Source organism: Lepisosteus platostomus, chromosome 18 (genome assembly GCF_059453375.1).
Source record: "Lepisosteus platostomus isolate fLepPlt1 chromosome 18, fLepPlt1.hap1, whole genome shotgun sequence".
NCBI lineage: Eukaryota > Metazoa > Chordata > Actinopteri > Semionotiformes > Lepisosteidae > Lepisosteus > Lepisosteus platostomus.
In genome coordinates, this window is record NC_142628.1 from 9,018,767 (window position 1) to 9,033,557 (window position 14,791).

The following is a 14,791-nucleotide window of genomic DNA, read 5'->3' on the forward strand; positions in this document are numbered from 1 at the left end:
ACTAAATAGGTGTGGCATCACAAAGCGACAGGCTACCACAATCTCTAAGTTCCTTTATCGGCCCCACCTCTTTTTGTAAAGTGCTGACTGTAATAACGGACTGGTCGGTTATTCCACATTACTTGTTGTATGCACATAGCGTAGGCTTTTTTTTGTATACTATTGAAAAGAGTTTTACCTTTAAAATCAATTTAAACATTGCAGATTCTCCCCTCATCCAATCTCTTGAAATGAGAAATTTTAAGATTAATTTTAGCTCTAATTGTATTAACAAATTTAACTCTGTTGTACAAAACCTAAATAAAAATAGAATAAAAAGTAAACTTTTTATACTTACAGAATACAAATATACTTTAAAGTAGCAGATAAATACAGATTGCTAACTCCCTTGAAAGTATTTTGGACTTACTTTGTGGTCAGGGAGGGAATTCAAAGCAGTTCCTACGTTGTAGTAGGATTTTGGAAAAAATATCCCGCAGAAGAATCTAAAAGATGTGAAATATGCACCTGCTGGGGCTAATTCAACAGAAGGTTGAGAGAAATAAGAAAAGTAAACAAGTCTTTCATAAGAGACTCAAACTAGAATGTAACTGTTTCGAAATATGTTGAGAGGTATTAAAAATGTAATGTAACACATGAGTATTGGAACAAACAGCATTTTCTTTTTAATCCCTTTCGGTATATAAATTCCGTTTTTACTGTAAGGAGATTAACTGAGTCTCTACGAATAATCCTCCTGCCTATGACAATTTTGTATTTTAGGATGAAACATTCAGAGGCATGGTCCTTCTCTCAGATCATGCACTACCTTGGAGCAGAGCTTAATCAAGTTAAGGTCTTAGTAATAAAAAACACAAAGATATATATATTATATACATCTTAAGTATGACTTAAAATCTTATAAAAATGAAAATCTGTCATTTAAATGGTATGCAAGTGTAAAAAACTCAGGATATGACTGATATTATAATCTGTATCATAATTAGATCAATGCACTTATTTTGTGAAGGCTGTACAGATTTCCTCCAGTGCAAATCCCACTTGTCACACCCAGGCTTCTTAGTACCTGTATTTTCTTGTGCATTTCTTTCTTTTGGTCTCTTGGACCTAGTGCATTTCTTTTTGCGTTGCCAAGACTGAATTCAGGTGAAGCTCCGACGTAGATAAATAAAAAAAAGTGTATGCAGACAGGTTCCATAAACAATACAGGCGTGACAAAAGGAAGCTGGTGTCAACCGATGCAAGCAGAACAATGCGAGATCTGGGAATTTTATGTAACTCTGGTAATTACAGCGGAGTGTGAATAAAACCAGGAAGGAACTCCAGGCACTCTGATAATGGAACACAGAAGTTCAGAACGGGATGCTAGTTCATTCTAACAATATTTGAGTTATCCAGAGAACTAAAATATTTCCATGTTGTAAAACGTATGAGCAGTGTCCTGCACAGAAAACTCTAAGTAACATCATTTGCTTAAGGACTGAAGCCAAAAGCAAGGAAAGCTGTTTTTTAGCCATCACTCATGTAGCACATTTGTTCTAGAGATATGAAATAAAAAATTCACCCATCCCTACAATCCTGAGTAAGATGTGGCATCTACCCAGCTGGGCCTTTGTTATATTTGTTTTTCCTCACACTGCATCTGTTGATCAAATACTTCTAAACACAGGTTGTTTAGTGCCAGGACTCTAGGTATATATTTAAGACGCTCCACATTCAGCACTGCTACACATTTAAAAAGACAAAAATGCCAAGAACATTGAGCCTTTCAAACACAAATTAACTCCTTTGATCAAATTACAGCCTGCATTTCAGTTAAAATATATTCAATCCGTTTCTGAATTTACACTATTCCAGAAGTAAAAGAAAAAAGATCCTACTGAAAATCATAAGAAATACAGTAGATGATGGCATTATGTGTTTGTTGGAAAATAAACAAACTACAATACAGTAAAAATACTATTCCCCTCAGAAAAATAAAACATATAGAGTATTTTCTAAATCTATGCATAATATTAAATATTGTTAGTGTACGATTAAAAATGGATGAGTAAAACACCAGCAAGAATTAATAAGCAATTTCAGTTTGTGTTACCCACGCTTTTGTACCCTCTTTGCAACAACTTACAGTATTTAAACCTAGAGATTTCCAAAGCTTATCAATTCAAATTCATGGAAATTCACATTTCTGGTGCTTGTTGTTTAGAAACTTCTTCTTGGCTTCCCTAACATTAAGAAGGCAGGATATTAACATTCGATTGAGTATATCTAATACGCAGTACACTTAAGTTTGAAAAAACAGAAGTTCCTTTCTCCTTCTCAAATAACCCAGTTTAAGGAAGTAAAAACGATTACATTTTTTTGTTAAACAGGACAGGAACCGTACTGGCTATACCTGTTTGCTACTCAAATCTATTTGGGTGCACTGTGAAAATAATTATGGTCTATGCTTAATGCAGTTCCATGTCATTCTGCTTTACGAGTAGGCAGAAATGCCAGGGCCAAGAGAGTATTACAGAGAAGACGGGAGTACCTCAGAATAGCGAGAGGGTTTCAGGTTCCAGTGCAATAAATACATAACCTTGCAGTAGCTTTCAAACCAATACTATTTAGAGCCGTGTTACTTCAGTGTGAATCTAAAAGTTATTGATCCCCATGTGTTTATAGAAGGTACAATAAACTTTGACAATGGGTTTGTTAAGAACCATGCTTTAAAATGGTAAACTCTTGGAGAAGCTAATGCATTGCTCAAGTTACACTTATACAGTATATAATTACACTTATATATAAATTATGTGGTACACCACTGTGGTAGCAGAGTAAAGAACAGTAAAGCACAGTGATGCATTGTTGTAAACACATGGCAAAGCATGGATAGAGATAGAAAACATGATATACAGTATATACTGTACCACAGAACACTAAGACCAAGCAATTAACCACTAATATTTAAGGGTCAATATTCTTACCCTTAAAAAGGTTTATTAGAGAAAAAGTTGATTGTTCAGAAAAGGTTATCTGCTCATCTAAGAGAGAGACCATTTTAAATTTCTCTAAATTTCTTCCATAAATAAGCAAAAAGGTTAATCACAGACAATCAAGAAATGTACAGTACCAAGCTACATACAAAATACATTTATTATTAAACTGGCACACTCCTCCTCTAGAAGTAAACCGCCTTCTATTTGAACAATTTTGTCAAAGTATGTATTTCTTCTCCAAGTCTAAAGCATGCAGAATGATCTGTCAAAGACATTAACAGAGCCCCCCTGACTACAAACTGTATTGCGTTCCTGGATTAACATTAAGCAATATTAACACTTTTTCATTTTCCCTTTATATTCTTTAAATACAACATATGAAAGCTTGAGTGGGATAATGACTTTAGACAAACTACTTCAGCAGTTTGAATGCCTTGCCCAGTCCTGCTGTGAGGTCTACAGTTTCACTATAAAAGATATTGCTGATCAGAGCACTTGAAAGGAGCTTCTCATCTTCTAGACAAGCGCTGCTGACTGGAATCACTCAACGGGAGGGTGGCATGGCCTTCTGAGTACAGCTGATTAGGAATCCAGGAGGTTATTTTCTCTATGACCTCTTTTCCCCTTCCTGTTCCATTACTAGCACCTGAATATTCTGCGCACACCAGCAGTGCTGGCCTGGGAGGAGATGCATCAGAACAGGAAGGAAACGTTAACACCTCTCTGCCAAGGTAAAAGCGACAACCTCGCAGAACAGGCCGCTTCAGAACGTTTCTCTGTGGGATTTCTGTGTCTTGCACAATTTTGCATTGATCTCGTTTTGTCAGTAAAGTTCACTGGGAAAAGGAGGCTGCCCATTCAGCAGATTCTTATCACCTATCATTACATAGGGTTACAGTTCAATGAACAATGAACTTTTAAAAAACATAGACCTCAAAATATACGGATTCAGAAAAACAATTTCAAATGTCAACCGATATCTGTGGTCAGTACTGGAATTACTAAGGGTTCTTTTTTAAACAGGATTGAGAAAATTCAGATTTTTGGAGTTCATGTGCACACTAGGTTTTTAAATGAGTTTTGAATTTTTTTAAACTTGCTCCCTCAATCAAGGAGAACAAATTTAATTAAGATTCGTTTAAATTATCCCATAAGAGACCGTATAGTCCTTAACATAAAAAAAAATAGAATCTGTAGGAGAGAAAGACACGCACTCATGTACATAGACAATACTGGTTCATGGTCATCCACACATCACTCTTTCTAGTAGAATGTAAAATATTCGGCAATAGTATTTTAGTTAAGTTTAATTTTATTTTTTTAAATATACTGTATAATGAAATTAAGGAAAAAAAGGCCAGGGCATACTGTGGTCATTTTCAAACATGAGAAAGAAATGAATGATGGTATATCATGGTGCGACAGACAGGAAGAACAGCTTAGACACTCTTCCTCAGTCTTCATGAGTAACGCTACACAACCCTCACCACTTCCTCTTGAGTTATTACGACAGAACTAAATTAAGATCTGTTTTTGTGAAAATGTTAACTACTATCAGACTGAAACACAAGCATGTCGGCTGTTTTAGTAAGAATTCAGGAATTTGCACAAGTGAAAACACAGCTCATTCATGCCAGGCAGAAGTAAGGCAGTGACTTAATTTCTAAAGCATCCTGACTGATAAGTGATGCTAACTCTTTGCAAAGATTAGACACAGAATGGATTATTTCTCCTACATTTTATAGCAATAATAAAACATTTACAGTTTTAGCCATGGCAGAAACCAGAAATTCAACTTCAGAGATCATTATAAGACTCAGCTTTAAAGGTTTTTTTGATGGGCTTTTTTCGACACCAGTTTTAATAAAGGTCGTGGCTGTCTTGGGAGCAGAACATACCTTGTTTAATAGCACAAAAAATACAGAAGGGCAAAAGATAATCATATGATTTACACAACACTATCTTCATTTGTTCACTTGCCCAGATCTACTGTATGTCTGCACTACACAAAGGACAGGGTTCTTTAATAGTGCACCCACTGGCAAGCAGTTCTCTGAATTACAGAGCTTCATGCTCATACACCACTAACCCCAGATTACTGTAGGATGCTAGGTACAAAAAGCCCTTTATGCATTTCTGATTAAAATGCTAAGCTTATTCTAGACACCCTTAATGCATATTAATCAAAGTACAACAGTACAGCAGAACAACTGAACTATTTAAAGGTCTGTCAGTGTAACAACACACATGCTGTTGCTGAAAATTAAAGCGATTCTGTTTTATAAATCAAAGCATAGTGAGAGAAAGAGGACAGAATTCCCATTTTAATAGAAGATCACCAAAATCTATAGACCAATTCTTAGAGTTGTTCCCTGATAGACATACAATGGCCAAGTGAATGACAAAATTACACTCATATTGAACAGTGGAAATTCACAGGGGAAACAAATACAGTTAAAAGATACAATTTTTCACATTGCTGTTTGGAGTCTAGCATTTAGTACTGGTAAATGGCATTAGTATATTGCTTTCTAACTGGAGATATTATGGCATCTTTTAACATATTCAAAGCTAGCCACACATTTGAATGTAACACTTTATAGACAGACAAACAGTTGTTTGGCACCTCTTCTTCTGTCCGGACAAACGCACGCTGGGATGATAAGGCAAGCACTGCATAAGTGCCTCTATGGGTCACAACAGTCAGAGAATGGGAATTTATGGCTTGCCATCACCTTCTCAAAGAAGTGGGATCCCTGTTCCAGGTCCATTTTGCTTTTCATAATGTTTTTGGTAAAAACAAATAGAGACTTCAGACAAAAACATTTCAAACATTACAGGAAGAATTCACACTAAACCTTACATTTATTTCGATAACAGAATGCTACATCTCCCACCACAGGCAAATTCCTCTGAAAAGTAAAACAAAAGCATAAATCAAACACTAATGAGGTCTGACGTCCATGTCCACTGAGAGCCCCAAGCAACTGGCTCAGTATTGATCTGTTTTAGAAACACTATAGCTTTCTAGGGACTATTTTAAAATGTGATAGAGTGATAACATGACTAGGAATCAATACAATTTATTTTTCCTTTTCTAAACTTCCTGTATTATTTAACATGGTACACAAACATCCCCCTGATAAAACTATCCTGAAAGTACGACACAGCAGTTGGAAAAACAGTTACCAGTTTCATCACATACACTTTAATCAGCTCTTGTTCTTAATTGATTTTTTTCCAGCCTCTGGTGAAATAGCTTAATGCCACCCACAAATATGACAATCAACAGGTAACGAAATAACTGAGGCAAAAGCCTTTCCACACTTGGTCCCACCTCACTGCAACCTTGTACTCGTCTTTCCAGATTCATATCACCTCTTCAGTGTTCACCAGCACCTGCAGACAGCACCAATACACACCCGCAGAGCATATTTTCATTGACCGGTTCCACTCAGTGTTAAAACTATGCTATTATGTTCAAATAATGCTGTCTCTCTTAGGAAATATTTACTATATTTTCCCTCTAAAAGTTTGTAAATGTTATTAATATGCAAGCAAGGAGCAGTTTGCCAAGGATAGAAACACTGTGTATTTGTTGCTGTACTAATCTTCGTGCCAATTGTGGAATACTTAATCAGGCAAAGCAGCCAGATCTTAGGGTCATAGAAAAGATGTCAGAATTTGCTACACAAAGGATCTTGTAATGGTTTGACAACAAACACTACTGTAAAATGAAGCAATTTCACATGTACTACACTAATAAAATAATATACTACTGACAGACCAAAAATAAAAGACGTTGCTTAGGCTTTATAGTTACTGGCTAACTTAATTCTTCTTTATTTAATTAATGCTAATAATTAATCTATCTTAATTAATTCTGCTAAGGTAAAGACTATCATCCCTAGCAATGGAATAAATTAATCTTATACTGTCAAACAAGCAAATAAAACAACTTTGCTTTGCTCATCAAATACTCTGCCAAAACCCCTTGAAAGTCTTTGTAACACTTTTTTTTTTAGTTTGTTAAAGCACCATCTGAGACAATGTCATTATACCTCCTGACAGTTAAACTAAAGCTCTGTTATTTTTTTTTTTGCAGTGGATCTTGGACAGGAGTCAAGTGTAGGTTTCTACTCAAGGCAAAAAGTCATAGATATGATTTTTTTAAAAAGCTCAAGCACTATCTCACACATTCTCTGCCAAGGTCTCACTGCTAATTGGACAGTTTCTATAAAGCACATGTATATTTTTGTCCTCTGGCCTGCATTCAAGCACCTTATAAGTCAGTGATTATGCCAAGACAACATTTTGCAACTTGTCTTTATATAGGAGAAAGGATTTCTGACATGTAGTAGTATACTTTAGGTATACTTAAATAAGCAGAAGAGGAATGTATAATATTTGGTTCTTTTAAGCCGTTAAGAAGGTAGAAAGTTATGCCATTCAATTCAGAGATTCGGAGAATCCAAATATTAGTACCTAGGACCTGTCATAAAATCATACAAGCTCTATTCAATGATGAACCTGCATTAGACCACAAAAATGCAGGATGCAATTTACCATTAAACTTCCAAGTGACGATTAATTTGTGCAAGAGGAAAAAAAAACTTCCTTTGTTTTTAAGATGCTGGCAATATATTGTAGCAAGCATAAATGTACATTCTGCCATAACCTGCTTAGGTTAAGGGCACTGTTTACAAAAACTACAAGGAATTTGTTTAGGCAAAATAATTATCCACAATTGGATGACAAACTGACAACTGAATTATGTACATTGACAAATAGCACCTATATTTCCATACAGTTTGTTATCTGTGCTTTAGCATCTGGACAATCACAACTTCAACAGTTTTTGAAGGGTCAAACAAAGATCTCTAACCAGGTGGAAAAAGAAGTACTATTTTAAAATCACAGTGTTCTTACCAAGATGCTGGAGAAACAAGCTCACACAGATAACAAAGATAACTTTGCAACAAAGTAACTTGTAGCAATTCCTGTAATTGGTTGTTGATTCCTATGTTATGACTGTTGCAAAGAATGACCGTTATAAACACTGCATATGGTGACTAAAAAAAACAAACAAGAAAGGACATACAGTTTTCATACTTCATATACTCTTTAGGATTGGCTAAAATGACACAAATAATACAAGTTTTGTATTCAATGTACAGGTGATACATTTCAAAACATTCATTTTTAGCTACAAAAGAGTTTACAGAAGATTTGAGTTTAAATTCCCATACCTCTTTCATGCCTAAACTTGTTATAACTTAAGCCAAGAATCCAGCAAATATTTCAGAAATGTAATAGAAGACTTTAACAGTACAACTGTCATTATAAACCAGAGTTCAACGTGGGCTAACAAAGAACTTGCAAGGGCTATAATTTGATCACTTAGACGACTATAAGGCCATCACAGTGTTAGTCCTATGCCAGATAGTCTGGCAGAATTACCTCAACACACTTTCGAACTGTCCTGAAACCAAACTGAATACTTTGAAAACCCCCATTCAATCCCTATTCAGCTTTATAGACAGATCATTGCAGAACAACAACTCTCAACATCACACAGCAGGATAAAAGGCTCATCCCTTGAGTCATACAGTACAGTATTTGCGTTACAGCTGTAAAAATAAAACGTACCTATAGAACACGGTCTGTTAATGGACAACCCTCTAGCGTGAGGTCTAATACCAATACACCTAAACGAAGTCCATCAGAAATTAAAGTTTGAATGATGCAGCCCGGAGCATTCAGAATGAATGTATTATTAGGTATAATTGTTCATAACTTAATTACAAATACTATTGACTCTAGGGCTCACAAAGTCAACTGTTAGCCTCGAAGGTCTTTTTGTAATGGTAAAATGTTTATACTCTCTTCAGAAGACTGCTTCTCAGGGTAGTCCAGGTGCAGAAACTGCGCTGTATGTGTATCAATACGATTTCCAATACGTACAATTATGGTTTTAAATAGATATTCATTGTTTTTAAAGACAATAAGATTCATTCATATGCCATTAATCTATTTAAACATGTCTAAAACAGGTACCAGATGAAAACAATATTTATTAAATACAGGTACACATTAAAAACGACTTCCCAGTCCCACTTACCTGGGACAGCCAGTTCATTATTGAACATGGTCTTCTGCCTAGGTAAAGCAGATGTAACAATATACAGGTACTTCAGCTGTAATACGATAGCTCTAGAAAAATCACACCTTAATTTTTTATGACCAAAGGCTATGTAGAACAGAAGCTAGACTCGTCACGTTTTTAAATATATGTAATTCGTTTCAAATATGTTTGTCTGTCAAAAGTCCAAAAACTCAATAATGTCATGTGTGATTACAACGCAAATACAAAACCGGTTTGTCAGTCATTAACTTACATTATTCTCCAGTGTTTGCTGAAACTTAAAATGCCATGTGCCGTAATCCAGACTGGTACAGGTCATTTATTCAGTCAAGAAGTTTCAAAATTTCACATTTCCCGAAATTCTGTGACAAATTTCTGCTGCCTCTGCAAAGGTGGTGTCAGTCTGTCCTGTCCTACCCTCTGACTAAGATCAACTGCTGGTATGTTCTCGCATTAATGCCTGTGAACTCTTGCTGCAGGACGGCTTGTTCCTTTTTTTTTTATAGGCGGTGCTCTCTTGAAATGACGTCCAATGGGAAGTTCGCCGACACTGAAATGACACCGGCTGTGTAGGCGAATCCTCCCCTCAGCTGTCAGGAACTTTACAATCCTAATTAATATACGCAGTTTCAAAATATTTATTTTAAATTTCAGTAACAGAACTGTTACTCCTACTGTTTCGAAATAATGCGTAGGTTATCAACCTTGTATTTTACAAATGTTCTGTTTCTGTGTCTCCACTCTAGATGCATTAGCTTAATCTTTTTAATCTTTCGCTCGAAATACTGTAAAATAAATGGAAAACCTACAGACCATTCTTAAAATTCATCATAGTAGTATTCCGAAGGCCGTTCCTTCAGAATACTGCCAACCAAGGCTAAAACGCCTTCAAAACCTTCAAAAGCGACAAAGGCTGCGAACTCATGAAAACAGCATTTTCTTGTTCTAATGAATACACTCATATTGTCCGTATTCAAATAGTGTAGACGCACACGCACATAAGACCTAAGATTTGTTAAACAAATGGAAAACAAACGCTAAGCAGGTCTGCTAAATTATTCACAGCTGCACTGTGCTACAGTGAAATTGAATTTGTCATTTTAAGCATGATTGTGTAACTCAAAGTTGGTGCCTGTGTTACTCGATAACAATTAAACAACACCTCGCCCTGAGGATATTTCTTTTGATAGACTCTGACCGTCTAAAGGGTTTAATATACAAACAGAAAAAAGAGTGAGCAAGTAGATGATAATTAGATATGTATTTTTTTAAATCAAACAATCGCAAGGCAAAGCCAAATTTAACAAGGATTTGAAGTATTTTTATAAAAAGAAAAAATGAAAGGCCACACATGAACTTTACTCGACTCCACACAGTACTTCAGGTATTACCTATTAGAAACTAGCATGAAAGATAGTGCATGGTGGTGTACTGTAGTAGTCAGCACTGCTGCTGGAGTCCTGGGTTATATTCCAGACCTGGGGTGCTATCTGCATGGAGTCTGTATGTTCTCCATGTGTTCACAAAGGTTTCCTCCCACAGTCCAAAAATATACTGCACTGGTAGGTTAATTGGCTTCTGGGAAAACTGGTCCTGATACAAGCGTGTGCATGTCTGTGTCTGTGTGTGCCCTGCGATGGACTAGCAGCCTGTCCAGGGTGAATCCTGCCTTGTGACTGTTGCTTGGTGGGATCGTTTCTGGCTCCCTTGCAACCCAGTATTGGATAAAATGGTTAGAAAACAGATGGATGGATGATGACACTTCATGTCAATTTGGCAATGATATGTCTGGGGAACTGACAATGAAAGGAACGCTAATCCAGAACTAACCCAAAATCGAATCCAAAACAGCCACATCAGGTATAAATGTTTTAATTAATAATGACTTTTGTAATGTTAGGCATTGGGACAGTGAAAATGCTTGAAAATGCTTCTTGTACCAAAGCAGAGTTAAAATAAAAGCTCTGCAATCTAAAAATGAGTATTTTCTATAATATGCTTTGTAGAAAGGTATTTTGTTTCGCAACTCCCAAATGTACAAAAAAATCAATCTGTATGAGAAACAGAAAATATTACTATTATGATTTTACTGAGTTCTTTCTCAAGATTGACAAGAATAAACCCTGACAGAGCACAGCAGTGCTCTTAAGAAAGTGAGCCTGTTAACTTCGTATCTAGGCCTCTAGTGACCTTATCTGCCAGACAAAAACTGAGAGAGATGACTTATGGAGCACAGCCCTACTTTTTTCTCACAGACTCTGCTCAGTCATTCCACCCTGTCACAGCTCAGGTTTTAATACTGCTGCTTCCGGACAGCTGACTCTGTAAGACAGGAGCTCCATATTGAGTTATTATGGAATAAAAAGCAGTTTATAGTCTTAGCTGACATGAAAAGAAAACAACACACAGGATCGATGTATTAACTCTTCTGCTGCACTTGGTATTCCTTGTCTGAAGTGGAAAAAGGCCACACCCTAAAAATAGTACTGGAGGGTACACTACATGCCCCTTCCACATGCCAAACTCCTTCTCCAGGATAAGCCCATGTAGTTTAATTGGAAGCAGGGACTCCAAACTGGTTGTCCAGCTCTTAACACCCAACATGATACTTTAATATTTTCATGATACTTTCAGACACCACCAAGGTTGTCAAACAGCATTGATTGGTCAGTCTGGTCTCAGCTTCATAGCACTGTATCATGTATGAAACAAAAATTTATCTTTTTATTTCTAAATGTAGAACTAAAAGAAGATCAGAAATTTAAACTGTCACAGAGTTGACTGATATGAAGGGACGAGGATGGTCATTATTAATATAATCATGATGAAGAGTGCTACTTACAACCTAATTAAGAACAGTTATACAGATTGAGTTCAGGGAGGTTTCAACGATTTACTGAAAATACAGTACAACAAATGATTCTGCTTCCCATACTCATGATTATGGTGCGCACTTGTGGCCACTATTGGGATCTGCAGTTTATTCAAAACTAATGTAAATAAACCTAATGGTGGTGCACATCCTGTCTGAGTGAAAAACCACATCCAGGCTAATTACTGCAAATACTAGAGTTTGGCATCTCTGAATAATAAACCTCTGTACCCTGTACCAGAGTGTCCATATTCAAATCCTTGATATTACAATGTTTTGATAAATTCATGATAAATGAACTCAGTAAATTCATTGCTGTGGCTCACCTTTTAGATAATGTTTAGTTTAGATCTTTTAAGGAAACAATTACTGTATATGTACAGAATATATCATATATGTGGGTGTGCAAACACATTTCTGCTCATATGACACAGCTTCCTATATATACACAGGGTGTAAGAATAAATATCCCCCCATTTATTGTCCAAATATCCTGTTGAGCTGTGGAATAAACATAGATTTACTAGATGTACTGTATTATATAATACATATTACATATTTGTTCTAGCTGGGCAGATATACTGTAATAGAGGTTTGGAAACTAGTGAATAGTGTTTCTTATTTGATCCACTTTTGAATAATAAACTTCAATAGGCCTAGTGGTGTTTAAACAGAATTATAATATATTGAGTCCTCTGCATGTCTAAAGCTGCCCTTTGCTGTGTAAAACAAAGAACCTCTGGACTGTCACAAAAAGATCATGGCAAGATGTCCACCATTCCACTTAATAAACTACATTCAACTTCAAAAGACACACACAGCAAGGGGAAAGTTTCTATTTTCTCTCAGCAGGTGGGGCCAAAACTAATCTTTTCCACTAATGAGTTTTGAAGTTGTCTCGCAAAATCTGCACAAGATTGACTTCTGTGCATTTCAAACATTGTTTTTATGTAATATGTAATATGTTTTATGTAAAGTTTATGTAATAACCATGCGCTGCTAGATTAAAGCAAATCTTTAAAGATAATATTGCAAAGGGTTACAAGGAAGGCTTTGGGATGGTTTGTTATTTCTGAGGTTTGGATGAAAGGCTCCCACCCCATTTTTGTTTTTTAAACTGCATGACTGAAAGTATTCAGTATTTATGTAGCTGTGCAAAATTGCTGCTATTTTTGAGAAGTGGAGACGGCTGAGAGGGCAACCAAAGTCTATACATGATACTCTTGTGTGGGTTTTGAAAATTGCCGTCCTTTTTTATACTTAGGTTACTATTTTATGTTATCTTGAGAGCACGAAAGCACATCTGCAGTTTATTATATTTCAAATCAGGCTGAAACAAAGAAAACAGTTCATGTTTGTACGGTGAGCATTCAGGGTTTCATCTGGTTTAAGTAACAGAAGGGTGCCCTAGTTTGTAGCTTAAGACAGTTGAATGTTTTGTTATCCAGCATAATTTAAAAGATGTGGTATCATGAAAGCAACAAAAATGAAACACAACTTCATTTACAATGCCACATTTTTAAACTGCAGGTCTCCCCATAGTTCTAAGGTCAGAATTAGTTAAAACATGAATACACATAACACGGCAACCATCCTTAAAAATTTGTACAGTGAAAAGATGGAAATCATTTCATTTGCACTCCTCATAGGTCCCATGTTCTACTTGGTAAGTTATATCTAAATATGTAAAATAACTGATGTCATTTTTTACACCAGGAAATGGATTCTGATGCCCATTCTGATGCTCACACAATTTGTATTGTCTATTTTATATGATATGCACATCCATTATTAATTGTATTTTTTGTCTCTAAAAAAATCACATTCCATGTCTGTTCAATCGCTTAGTCACATAGAAAATATCAAAATGCTCCTATTGCCCTTTTTAAAAATAATAAACAGAACATACATTTAGTTTAGGAGTTGTAGAGGAATATTAAATAATCACGGTTCTCTAGCACCATCAACAGGGGAAATGTAGTAAGAAAATATTTTCCCAAACTTCATGTACTTTAATAATCCAACAAGAAAATACTATTATTTCATTATTATTTTGTATACATATCACCATCTTATTTAGAACTGTTTGATAAAGACTCATGGTATAAAGAGCAAGCATGTGATTTTTTTATGTATTGTTTGTACTTTAAAAGTAAAAAATAAATATCAGAAAGCCATAAAAAACAAATGGAAAAAAATATTTAAGACAAAGGTCTTGATTTTTCGTTGTGGACAAACTGCCCTCTCAATAGAAAAATAAATAATAAATATGGCAAAACATATTTAAAGATTTTTTTTATTTTTTAAGATTCATGTAACAGTTTGTCTTTACAGATGAAAACAGAAGGACGCACTCTTGTACCTCCTTCTGAGGCTTCAGTTTTATTGAGCTAATAGCCAACTCAAGCTGTGTCTCATCCCATAAAGGGAAAGATGGCAGGGCACTGTAGCTCCACATAAAACTATCAAACCTATACATTCGGTTGACTCTGTAGTCAATAAGTGTTTTAAATCAGTTTGGCCACACTGTCATTACATACTGCTAGTAATCTGTAATGGTAATGTCTTGTTACAACATACAGTATTCACATGGTCTGCAGTCATTAACAGAGATTCGCATTGTCAGTGCTAAAGGGTCATCACACACTGTGCCTTACTAATCGCTCATCAGCTGGGGCACAGCTTTTTCCACAGATGCTGTCTTGCGTATTTTGAATTACTATATGGCAGCACTTTTAACAGTAATGCACAGCTCCAGCCCAGATCCACAGTGGGCCTCCATTCTGTCTGGGA

At 35.8% G+C, this 14,791-nt stretch overlaps 1 protein-coding gene across 15 annotated transcripts in view; it reads right to left on the minus strand.

Moving 5' to 3' along the window:
• The window catches only part of LOC148645602 (F-actin-monooxygenase mical2b-like), a 79,954-nt gene extending 70,349 nt beyond the window's left edge, over positions 1-9,605 (minus strand). For 10 of the 15 annotated variants that reach the window (XR_015928185.1, XM_088611575.1, XM_088611588.1 and 7 more), the window contains exon 1: positions 9,380-9,605. The gene's annotated coding sequence lies outside the window, so the exon portion shown is untranslated. Of the gene's footprint in view, positions 1-5,844; positions 5,894-6,318; positions 6,941-9,102; positions 9,141-9,379 lie in introns of those variants that run through there. The other 5 variants (XM_088611577.1, XM_088611576.1, XM_088611579.1 and 2 more) reach the window with 3 other exon arrangements.
• Between the last annotated feature and the right edge of the window lie 5,186 nt (positions 9,606-14,791).